The sequence below is a fragment of the Quercus lobata genome, chromosome 11 (assembly GCF_001633185.2).
Source record: "Quercus lobata isolate SW786 chromosome 11, ValleyOak3.0 Primary Assembly, whole genome shotgun sequence".
Classification (NCBI taxonomy): Eukaryota; Viridiplantae; Streptophyta; class Magnoliopsida; order Fagales; family Fagaceae; genus Quercus; species Quercus lobata.
Genome location: NC_044914.1, coordinates 13,719,277 through 13,732,042, shown reverse-complemented (window position 1 = coordinate 13,732,042; position 12,766 = coordinate 13,719,277).

The following is a 12,766-nucleotide window of genomic DNA, read 5'->3' as shown; positions in this document are numbered from 1 at the left end:
GTGGATTGGGCATCGATCCCTTTCCCCTAACCTTGATGTCCGATCTTTAACTGTTTTTGAGGTCGCGGGGCTTCATCCTCCTCTTGAGAGGATTGGGATTTCCCCCCATCCATTGGTTCCTTACCCTTAGGACTCCTCTTTCTCTTTAGGCCGGTGGGGTCAGACCGAGGAGGCAGAGCTGATTGGGGAGGAGCAGGAAGTTTGGGGGGTGGAGATTGTGGCTGCGACCTGGAAGGAGAAGACCTATTCTGGACAGGCTGGGGCTAGGCTGGGGGAGTTGGAACACTGGATTGTGACTTTCCTGATGCACCCTTCCCCAGCTGACCCTCAATGAGGTCGAATAAGCTGGTCGGGGGCTTTCTCTTAAGACCCATCTCCGCCCGAGAGGATGTTCCCACTGACAACAGTTCCGCTTCGAACTAGTCAGGGTCACCCAGGTCACCGGAAGGATCCTTGGATAGGTCAGCTCGGTCAAATACCCCGAATCCCTCCTCGGACAAACCCAAATCACCTTCGTCCTCCACTGCTTGGTGAGACGGGGAAGAGCCCGCCAACGGGATGCCCTCCGGGACAGGAGATCCTTCAGAGATCAAAAACCTTTCTCGACTACAGTGATTTTCTGAAGCCAAGGATCATTAGCTCTGATCACGTGCTTTGGGGCAGCAAATGACTTCTGGATGGGATCGTACCTTAAGATTTTGTGAGCGGCTCTGACTTGACCATCCTCGTCATTTACAAAAACTGCCGCTTGGAGAACAGTCTCCAAATCCACTCAGTTGACCAGATGAAAGTGTCGGTGAAAGGCGTGTGGATCTGTAAAAAAAAAAAGCATGTTCATAGTTAGTAACTGAACTACACAAAATTAAGACGGCACAAAAGACTGGCCCCTTCCTACTCTCTACACCCCACATGGTTCTCCCTCCACGATTGGGCAAGGAAGGCCATCATGCCACTCCCCAGATACAATTAGAAAGTCCTTGTTCAACCCTTTGTTGGACTTGAGGAGGCATTGGATTAGCCGAACCCTATCGTCTCTCGTCTTCATATAGTAGGATTTGCCCCTCAAATTTTGGAGATTGTAGCACCAATTTACGTCATAATGGATTAGTCTTAGCCTCATTTTTTCGTTTAAGGCATCCACACAACCTAAAATCCTAAACATATTAGCAGCGCACTGGGTGGGAGCTAATCGAAAATGCCTAAGGTAACTCCTCATTACCGGCCCCATGTGGATTCTCATACCCCCCCTTTATGAAGGTGAGAAGGGGAATTACCACCTCGCCCGTCCTTCTCTTAAGATGCCACTCCCCCTCCTTGCAATACCTCAAACTTACGTTAGGGGGTATCCTATAGTCGGCGATGAACTTTTTCATCGCCTCTTTGGTCTCAACCAACTTTTTCAATTTAACCATCTCTAGGAACTACTAAACAGACTCAGAGGGTGTCGGGAGAAGGAGAGGAACAAGAGAAAAATGAACCCAGAAGAGAAAAAGCACGAGTTAGTGAGAGCAGAAAACTTACAGAAAGGAGGAAAGGTTCCTCGGACAGGCTTTTTATGCTGGAGATAGACTTGAATTTGGATGAAAGTTTGACTGAACCCAGGATATGTGCGCTAGAACTCTTAAGTGCGAAAGTGAAGAGACAAATCAGTTCTAAAAATTATTTATACCTCCTATCGAAAGTAACTGCACGAATTTTCCCGCCCATAAAGGTAAGGAAATCTCCACCATTAGATTACCATCGCGCCGTTGAATGTGGGAAGCACAGAGCCACTCGCATTTAATGAAGACACGTTTCACCTTCCAAGGCTCCAAGAACGTGTCTCGGGCAGACGAAGAGTCTCTGGAATTGATAGATGACAAGGATTGACAAGCTATAACAGAGGCTTGATGTCATCAAAAACCTCCTCTCCGTCCGAGGATCCGGACAGTAGGATTTTGAGGGGCTATTGTGGGGCTAGAGAATTTGTGGTGCCGGCCCACTTTCCATTAGGGTCCAAGGCCCGCACCGAGGAGAGTAGTTGCCGAGGACAAGTAGCGAAAGTCCAAATGGCCTAGAGATGCAACCGAGGATGACCCTGTCCTCGGCATCCTAAGGCCTAAAGGGGAAGAACGACACGTCATCAAAGGCAGCCTCCAAAGCGCTCCCAGAAGAAAAGGCGAGTAGAATGAGACTCGCACGGGGGTACAGTGTGGGAGTGGTTCAAGGAAAAGACGTCACCTCCGCATTGAATGCACCAACAAATGCCCTAGCCACATTGATGGGAAAAAACCCCTGAATAGTGTGGCTTAGGTTATTGCAACTAATAGAAAGTGGAAGGAGGCGGCTGATGGGACAAGCACTCGAGTAGTTACCTGCCTGATCAACAAATGGAAGGTCAAGATCAACTGAGAAGGGCTATATAATGTAAGAACTCCTGCGCCAAAAGGGGGTGGGTGGAATGGGAACAGAAAGTGAAATGAATAATAAGAACTAGAGTCTCCCAGGCCGTGCCGAGGAGAAAACCTTCTTAGGCAAGCACGGTTCATCCTTGTGTAATTACTATAAACACCATGATTAACCACAGTCCGGTGACCAAGGCCTAGCATTTTAGCCCACTTTCTACAAATTTATTGTTTGGGTCTCTAACATTCGAACCCAATAAACCAGTTTGGGATTGTTACAAATTGAGTCCTTACAATACTATTATAAAAAAAAGTTTGAAATTACAATGTATGAACAAATTTTACAATGTTAACTTTTTATTATTATTATTATTTTTGGAAAACACTTTTTTTTAGAAAGGTTTTATTATTCAACTTTAGGAAATTATAAGATCTACATGGTGGACAAGTGATGTGGTCCACCATTCCACTAAAAAACTTCCATTTGTTTAAAATTGTTAGTTAAAAAAAAATTTAAAACAGAAATTAATTATTGACTCAGCAATTTTAAACAAGTGGAAGTTTTTTAATGAAATGGTGGACAAGTGACGTAGTCCACCGGAGAACTCTATAATTTCTCCAACTTTGGGGAGTTTCAAGAAAACATTTTTCAACACATTCTTTTTAAAGAAAAGTTCCTTTTGAACAAGTAAAGTTGCAAAGGCAAAAGAAATTTTCATTTTAAAAAAAAGGCTTTTGAAAGTGCCATGATTTTGAGAAAAAAAGATTTGAAGAGAAGAATATTATTTAAGTTGACAAGATTTCTTAAAAAAGGTTCATAGGTTTTTATTTTGAAAAAAAAAAAAAAAAAAAAAAGAGTTTTGGGCTTCAAGAAAAAATCCCATGATTTTTATTCAAAGACAATAAGTTTCAAAAGACTTTACTTGTTCAAAAGGTTCTTTTCTTTATGAAAGAAATTCTAACGTGGTAAAAAACATTTTTTTGAGAACATTTTTATTATTTGATAACAATTTTTTGGATTTTTTTTTTTTAAACAAACCTTCTTTTTTAAAGCATTTTCCAACGTGGTAAAAACATTTTTTTGAAGACAAATTTTCAGATTTTAAAGAAAAAGAAGAAGAAAAAAATTATGAAGGAAAATTCAATGTGGTAAAAACATTTTTTGAAAACAAATTTTTTTGAACACACTTTTTATTTCGGATTCTTCAAGAAAAAGAATAAAACATTTTTTTTTTTTGACAAAAGCTTTTTTGGAAGAATTTTTTTTTTTTTTTGAAAGCCTTATCTTAAAAAGGAACATCTTTTGCAAAAGGAAAAAGATTTCTTTTGAAAAGCATTTCCTTAGAATAGTGTGTAAAGAAATTGTTTTACCCAAGCAATTTTAATTTATGACAACATTATTGATGAGAAAAGTAAAGGAGCAATAGTAAAGTTCAGAAAAATAAATAGCAAGGTAGGTAAAGTGCTGAAATTTAAATGACATAAAAGTAAAGGGTTAAAATTTAAATGACATAAAAGTAAAGAGCTAGCTAAAATTTAAATGACATAAAAATAAAGAGCTGAAATATTGTAAAGATTTATTGAAAAAAGTTTTTTTTATGTCTTTCTTAAATAGATTTTAATCTCTTTCAAGCCTTATGGGTGATTCATCATTAAAAAAAATAAAAAAAATAAAAAGATATGAGAGTTCTAAGCCATCAACCATTCTTATGAGACATACCCATATTGTGCTTTATTTGAGGTTTAAAAACCATTTAAGAGGGAGGAGATTGAAAATCTTTTTTATTTAGATGTCTAGGTGTTGTGTGTGTGTGTGAGTGTGTGTGTAAAGGGGAGGGTGATTGTGCAAGAAATTAAAAGGATGACATCAAAGTAAAGGAGGAGAGATTACTTGAAATTAAAATGGATGACATAAAAATAAAGGGGAAGGGATTACTTGAAATTAAAATGAATGACATAAAATAAATAAATAAATAAAAGAAGAAGCAAGAACAATAGAAATTCCTAGATGCCTAGATGGAATGAAATTTATTCCCCCTAAGGGTACTTCCCAAATAAAGTCTAGGAGATGGTCCAATACCTATCTAGGAATGCAATATCAACATCACAAGCCAACAATAACAATATAAACATAAAGGTAAAGAGATATATATACAACAATATAGGAATTTAAAGCAAGTAAGAACAAAAAACAATATGAATATAAGAACATATATAAATAAATAATGTTTAAATGATAGAAGGAAGGAAATGTGATGGGTGTAGTTATGGAAAAACTACCCCATCCCTACAAACTTAACCCACCCCCCCCCCCCCCCCCCCAAAAAAAAGTAGAAATGGAAGAGGCTTTTTTTGTGGTGGGTTTCCTAAAGAGAGAGTGGAGAGAGAAACTTTTTTTTTTTTTTTTTTTCAGAATTTCTAAGGCTTTTTAGGAACTTTTCACTCTATTTCTCTATTTTTCCCTTTTTTTTCCTCACAAAACTTTATATTTTCTTTATAAAATGAGGGGGTATTTATAGGGGATGAGGGAAAATGGGGGGCTAGCTGATGTGTATCATGATACACTCAGCTAGCCTCTTATTTTTTGCCACCTTATTGAGCTATTTTGTCTTTCTTTCTTTTTTTAGTTTTTGGTCTGCTCTTCGTTCAGCTGTTTGGAGGCCTTTTTGAGCTTTGTTTTCTTCAAACTTTTTATACTTGGAAAGCTCTGAATGTCTAATTTCAAATAATCCTGACCTTGCAAGATTTGGAGCTATGGTAGTCGAGATATGGTGTATGAAAGGAAGGTGATGCAGTGCTAAAAAATTCGGTAACGTTTTTCTTTAAAAACTTTGTATCTTCCAATCCAAGGTAGATATCATCGAGCCCTTTTTATTAAAAGTGGCTAAGACCTTTTTCTTCAAGATGGTTCAAGCAGATTGCTCCAGTTCTTGTCCAATTGGAATAGTTTATTGTGCGATGTCGACCTAAAAAATGCTAATTTATCTTGAAGAAAAAAAAAAGTGAAGATTTCATTAAGTTTTTTGGTATTTTGGTGATATCTTATCAATTTTGACTCCGATTTTTGGCCAGTAAATTATCGTTTTGAAGGGAAAATATGCCCTATGCGACGGTCCAAAATTCAACTTGATTTGATTGTTGGATCAAAAGGTCAACTTTTTGACCATACCTGATTAGGTTTTTGGCTCCAATTGCTATAAAAAGATTTTTTAATTGTTGTGACTGTTTGATCCACTATCCAATCATGTTACATTTATTTTTACCCTTTTTGGCTTTGAAGCTTGTAATTTTGCACAGTTTTTTGATTTTTTTTATTTTGGCATTTGTTTTGACGCATGAATCGGGGCGGACAAAATATAGTATCGACAACTTCCCCTTCTTTGTGTAATATTTATTGGCACAATAAATATTGGACAAAGAATTAAATAAAGTATTTTGTCCCTCTCAATTTTAGCGTAAACAAATTCATCTTTTTTCCAATTTTTAAGCTAAAAACAAGTGCAAGGGCATTTTGGACATTTTAAGATCAAAATCAGACTAACCCAGATGAGTTTTATTCTTTTAAAACATTTTTTCCAAAGTTTACAAAGCTCGTAGCACTTCATTTCTCAAAATTCTTATTCTGTTGGACAAAATTGCACTAAAAGACAAAACAGAGAGTTTCGAGGGAAAAATTTTGAAATTCAAATTGTGAGTGGAGGAGAGCCTATAAAAGGGGGAGAGAAGGGGTTCCTAAGGCCATTTGGCTGAACCCCTCGCTCCCTTCTCTCCTTCATCTTTTTCTATTCTTTCTTTTCCTCTCTCTTATTTTTTCCATCGAAATTTGCACTTTCTCGCCAACCAAACACTTCTTCAAAAAAATTTCAGCAACTTTGGTCTTTAGAGGGAGGCTTCTTCATCAACTTGTTTTGTTTTTTGTTTTCTAGAAGCAGACTTGTTCTGCTTCTTGACACTTCCGCATTCCTACATCACTAAATAACAAGTTTCACCTAATCCAAATCAACATAAAGGTTTGGAAACAACTCTAGGAATGTAGAGTTCCGAATAAGGTAAAAGGTTTGCTTTGGAGGGCAGGTAAAAATGCTTTACCTGTCAAAACCAATTTAGTTAGACAGAAAGTTCTAGCTAATGATATGTGTGAGCATTGCAAGCAACTACCTTTGTCTTGAGTTTCAGGCGTATGGGATTCTGACTCAACTTGGAGTTTTCTCCAAACTTAAAATTTTCCTAAGTTTTTGGATTTGGTTCAATACACAATAGAGGTAAAAAAATATTTGGATGGTTTTGCAATGCTTATCGGAACTCTATAGTTCTATAGAAAAACACTTAGCATTGAAGACAAACTCTTCCCTCTCACTGATGTTATCCCGATGGCCAAACAAATCCTATCTAATTTTGCACTAGCCAACCCAATGATATCGATTACTCCTTCTATTGAACCAAGGACGGACCCAAGATTTTAAGCTTGCAAGGGCTAAAAAAAAAAAAAAAAACCTCCAAATAGGCATTCATATAGTATTAAAAAAAATTATAAATACTCAAAATCGTTGTTTCTAAATATATTAAGATACAATCATTTACCAATAAGAAAAAAACAAAAACAAAATACTTTTTTTTTTTTAATATTAGGCTGGCTGGGATTTTTTTTTTTTTTTTTTTGAAGTTAGAGCATTCACAGTGGTGGTGCTAAAAATTTAAGCTTTTAGCACCTCAAAATGCTACTTTATCTATTTTACCACCTCACTTTACAATATATCCAATATCAAATGTTCTATTTTTTTTTATCACTTTATCTAAAATAATATAAACAGCTCATTAAAATAATAAAGGAAGATAGAGAATTTGAGTTTTTCAATTGAAGGAAGAGATATATGTAGACGACTAAATTTCTAGTTTGAAATAAATCAAACAAGTAAAATAGTCTCACAAATGCGAATTTGTATTGATGAATATGTGGTACAATTCTCTGAAATTACAAAAGAGTGACCCTCTAATTCGATCTCCTTGCAAGACTTATTGATTGGAATTGTGGTAATGTGATTTTGATTTGAACACAAGATATCGTTCAATTTGGCTAAGGAATGGATCAAAGATCTTTGAAACATAATTACAATGAATCTTTGGCTATGAGCTTGTTAGAAATCCTTTGTTCTATGTGTTCTTCGTGTGTTCTTTGTCTTCGAAGGTTTGTGGCGGAAGTTCTTCAGGGTTTTAGAGGCTTAAATCTGTGGAGCTTCACTGATTTGTGGTTGTTGAGATTTTTAGAGGCTTTTGAGCTTGATTCCAATGAACTTTGAGATCTAAGAATCGGGGCTTTGGAGGCTTGAATCCGTAGAGCTTCGTTGATTTGTGATTTGTTGAGGTTTCTGAAGGCTTTTGAGCTTGATTCCAATGAACTTTGAGATCTAGGCAAATAGTTTGGATGATTCTGCTTCGAATGTTCTTCGATTTTGAGTTTGAAGTTCTTGAAGGCTTTAAGGCTTGATTCCTGTAGAGCTTCTGTATTTCTGAGTGCTTCTGAATCTTCTCTGATGCTGCTTCTGCTCCAGATGGCTTAGTGCTCTTCTAAATGCCTTAGGAAGGCTTCTATTTATAGGAGTTTGGGGGTGGGTGAGTGACAGGTGGTGGAGTCTGATTGGTGACATATGTCACAGCCTGATTGGTCCGCTTATGTCATCGTTTACATGCGCTGGGTTGCATATGTCATCGCTTACACATGCTGGACTGCTTATGTCATCACCTACACACGTTAATGTGTGATTGGTTTTTGCATGACACTTGGCAAATTTCTGTTGGTCTCTAAGTAGTGATAGCAAAACCTAGCAACAATACGTAGAGCTTTGTAATTGGTTGTATTTTGTGGACTTGGTAGTATGATGTGTCAACTTGTGATAAATCAAGAATTTTCCCTCTCTACAATATAATCTTGATAAAGTATTTTATTTTATTTTTAACAACTTGCTACAGCCAACTGGTATTTATATCAGTTTATTGTAATTGCAAAAAATTTAGTTTTAACTTCTCCAATAAAACATGATTTTTTGATACTTTAGTGGTAAAATAGTTTTTTTTTTTTTTTTGTTAAAATTCAATCACCATTGTGAATTTTTTTATTCTTTTTGTTAAGTTTTTGGGTTGGATAGTTGTTATTTGAATGAGGCTAATTAGACTTATCGAGGAGAAGAGGGATCTAAGGTTTTGGAATGAGGACCTAACTACAAAAATTAAACATATAATAACTATAAAAATAAAATTTTGGACCCAGGAGGGGCCTGGGCCCCCACCTGGGTCCATCCTTATGCCGAACAAAGAAATTGAGTCCAATGGTCTCCCCTAGCTTTTCCTATGGTAAAAATTAATTTTGATGGTGCAATATTCAAAGACTCAAGAGAAGCAGGAATTGGGGTTATTGTTTGTGATTCTCAAGGGCTAGTTTTAGCATCCATGTCAAAGAGGATTCTTCTTCCACACTCGGTTGTTCATGTAGAAGTCGTGACTATTGTGAGAGATGTAAGTTTCGCTCAAGAACTCATCCTTTCTTCGGTTATTTTAAAGGCTGACTCCAAGATTATCATCAAAGCTCTTTGTAGCAAAGATGAGTCCTTCTCTTCCTATGGTCTCCTTATTGTTGAGGATAAACTTTATACGGATACCTTCTATTCTCTTCATTTTTCTCATATTCATAGACAAGATTCAAATATTCAATTATGAGGTGGTTAAAGTCTATTGATTACATTTATTGTCATATCAGTTTATAAGTTTTATATAGTAAAACATGTAGTATCTTTAGCATTTTTTTATTTTTTGAGAAGAACCTTTAGCATTTTTTTATTAGAGATTATATCGTATATGTTGTACTTATCATTAAGTTAAAAGAGACAACATGAATATGAAATGGTTAAAAAAATTCTAAAAAAATGAAATAAATATGAAATGGCTGAAACGTGACGTTTTTTTTTTTTTTTTTTTTTTCTCTAATATACTTGAAAGTTAATTAAAAAAAAAAAAAGTTCAACACCTCAAACAATAAGAGAGATTATGTACTCAATTCATCACGAGACTGGTCAAAATGGAGAAAAGAAAAGTTTTCATTGAAAGATATTGAGTTTGATCGTCTTTAATTTACTATGGTTGACTCAATATGGCTGGAAAAGACCAGAAGTTCCAACCGTGCGATCGAAGTAAATACAACACGATCAGAATTATGGCCATGCAAACTTTGCACTCGGCCAACCTTTGGGTCGAAGTATATAATTAACTGAGTGGTCTAAAGTGATTTAATAATCTATGGGTCCAGTTAATGGGTATTGACGGTGCATTTTAAGAAAGTTTTGATATTACTAATATAAGAAAAATAACAAATATATACAAATAAATCAATTACTTTTTTCTTTTTCTATAAAAAAATTTCAAGAAATATTTCTTGAACCAATGTATTCACGATTAAAACAATTAAAACAAACAACTAAAAGGCCATGTATTGACGATTTTTTGGATTTTCTCACCAACTACAATCACATTTTAGGATTTTTTAATAATTTTTAATTTATATTCCAAATTCACAACCATGGGTGCTATGGTATATAATTGCTGTCCACCATAAGAACAATTTAAGGGTTATTTTTGTGATGCACAACATAGACATATTTAGGAGGAAATCATCAAGGCCTTTTTTATCATGATTTTCATTAAAAAAAATTATTCACATTTTTTCAAAATAATGCAAAAACTTATTTTCTACAAAACTAAGCAAATCATTATCTGAATAATCCAAAAATCCCAAAAAAACATATCTATTCACAAAAAACCCAAAGTATTTCTGACCTTTGGATTGCATTCATAAATCATAATGTGACGTATGAAATATATAATTTGTTCAAGGTTTAGGGTTTAGGGTTTAGGGCTTTTGATTACTTCTCTACTAAAGGAACTCATTAAGTAGTAAGTACGTAATAGCTCTTTGGATGCTTGTAACCTTAACATAGGAAAAATTATTTAAAATGAATACACTTAGCTTATAATATATCTTTCTATTTCAAAAGTCATCATTTTAAAAAACTCCCAAGTTAAATAGTTTTTGATTTGAGAAACGTTGTATCATATAGAACCTTGGTTACTTGAGTATTGAATCAATGCATATATTTCAATCCCAATCCATAGTTTTAACATGAGCAAATTGATTTTTTTTATTGGATTTAAATTAAATGTCTCATCATAATTTCTAGAATCAATTTTATTTTCTTGGAGCTTTCTTCTCTGTAAATGTAAGTTTTTGAGTAGTAAACTTTGTATATAACTTTGACAATATTTGTTGTATTTTCGTAAATAAAATATCTGTTTGTATACTCTAAAACATATTGTTCATCACTCTTTGAACTAATATAGTTTTCCAAGACCTTTAAAATAGGCATTTTTCCCTAATAGATTGTGACTACTGAATCACCAAGTCATTCACAATTTTCATGCTTATTAAAACTCTAACCACAATACACCATTTACTTGAAAAAGAAAAACCATGATTAAAGGAGTGAGAGGCTAGATTTCCTAACTTTAGGCTACGGTCCTTGGATGGTTAAGCTAGACTTCACTCTAGCTTGAGGTTTTAAAGAACTTCTTGTAAGAAGTTGGAGGAATCTACTCTTCCCTTGAGTGAGAGGAATGACGAATTTTCTTTGGTAACCAAGTGTTTAGCACTTGTGAAATGCAACGAAGCTAATTGTCCACCTGGATTAAGGGGAGGGACAGAAAGTAGAATAGAGTATAATTAATTGGTTCAAAATTAACTTATTTTCAACTAATTCTACCATACTCTTCTTTACTCTCCCTTCCTCCCCTCAATCCAAACGGGCCCTAAGTGAAATGCAAGTAACAAATGGCTGGCCCCAATTGGATTTCTTGATTAGGTGGCCCCATGTGGTCCAAATGTGTCCACTTGTCTTCATTTATACCTATATCACATAACTAGTTACTACTACTGTACTACATAACAAGCTTTAGTGTACTTTAATAATCTAACTTTTTTTACACACTTAACCATTCACATTAAAGTCACACATCAACCATGTATATATTAATAATAACACATATATTCTTACTATAAATATATCTAATATCATGGTAATGTAATGATGTCACTTAATCAAACTATATGCTCTATCTATTTTAATAATTTCCTCTCATCCTTAACTCCTTAAAGCTTTTTCAAAAAAAAAAAAAAAAAAAAAAAAAAAAAAAAAAAAACTCCTTATATAGTTACTAATAATAGTCCTAGTAGGAGTTAAGCGATGCGGGACATGGATTGGTTGCTCAAAGTTTCATAGGGACTTGGATTCGGACATTGATATGGCCCCATGAGGTCCAATCTACTCTATTGCAGACTAATGGGCTTGTAGGCCTGCACAAAATAAATAAGGCCTTGGCCTAAGCAAGTTACATTTATTCATTCTCAAGTCAAGTGTGCTTAATAATTTTAGGTTAAGATGGTATAAAATAAAGGACATGAACCATCCATTTATGGTACAGGACCTAGAGGTTTTTTTTTTTTTTTTTTTTAATGAAGGACCTAGAGGTTAAATAATAATCAGATCAATATCTTATGAAAAGCACATTTAGAATTAGTATATATTAATTATTGCTTCTTTAAAAAAATTTAGTATAAAATGTCAATTAACATAATGCAAAATATCATAAATAATTCTCCCACACTAGGGTAGAGTTTGGATAGCGTGTCCAGCATTCGGTGTTTTTCGATGGGTCTCGTGCACCATTCACGGGACCCACAAGTACTTTTTTACAGAAAAAAAAATTTAAAACTGGGTCCCATGATACTATTTACATATTTAAAAATTATTTTGTTACAGTGTTTTCAATTTCAGTTTTCAGTTTTCAACAATAAGCGGTATTCAAACAGACCTCTAAATAGCATGGATGTATTACTTAACAATCAAGTAATTCAACAAATCCTACACTTGGATATTGTCAGAGATATATTAACTCAATTTTACTTTGTGTGTAAGCCAAGTTTTATACTTTTACTACAAGTCAATTAATTATAGTTAATATGTGATTAGTCTAGAGTTTAGCTTTTTATATATACCATATTAGGTTCATTATAACACAAAAATTGTACTTCACTCATATATGAAAGATGTAATTCATAAGGATTTTTTCCTCTAATTTATTTAACATTGTACTAGAGAATCTTTAACACCTTCAAATATTATACCTTGAAGTTTGAATTTCATACCTTCAAATATTACCTCGCATTGAAATTTGAATTTCATGATTTAAAATTGACAAGGTCACACACCCATAAAAATGGTTAAAGAAGTCAGTTCTTAAACTATACAAATTCAAGTTGGATTTTACTAATGTGTACCCTA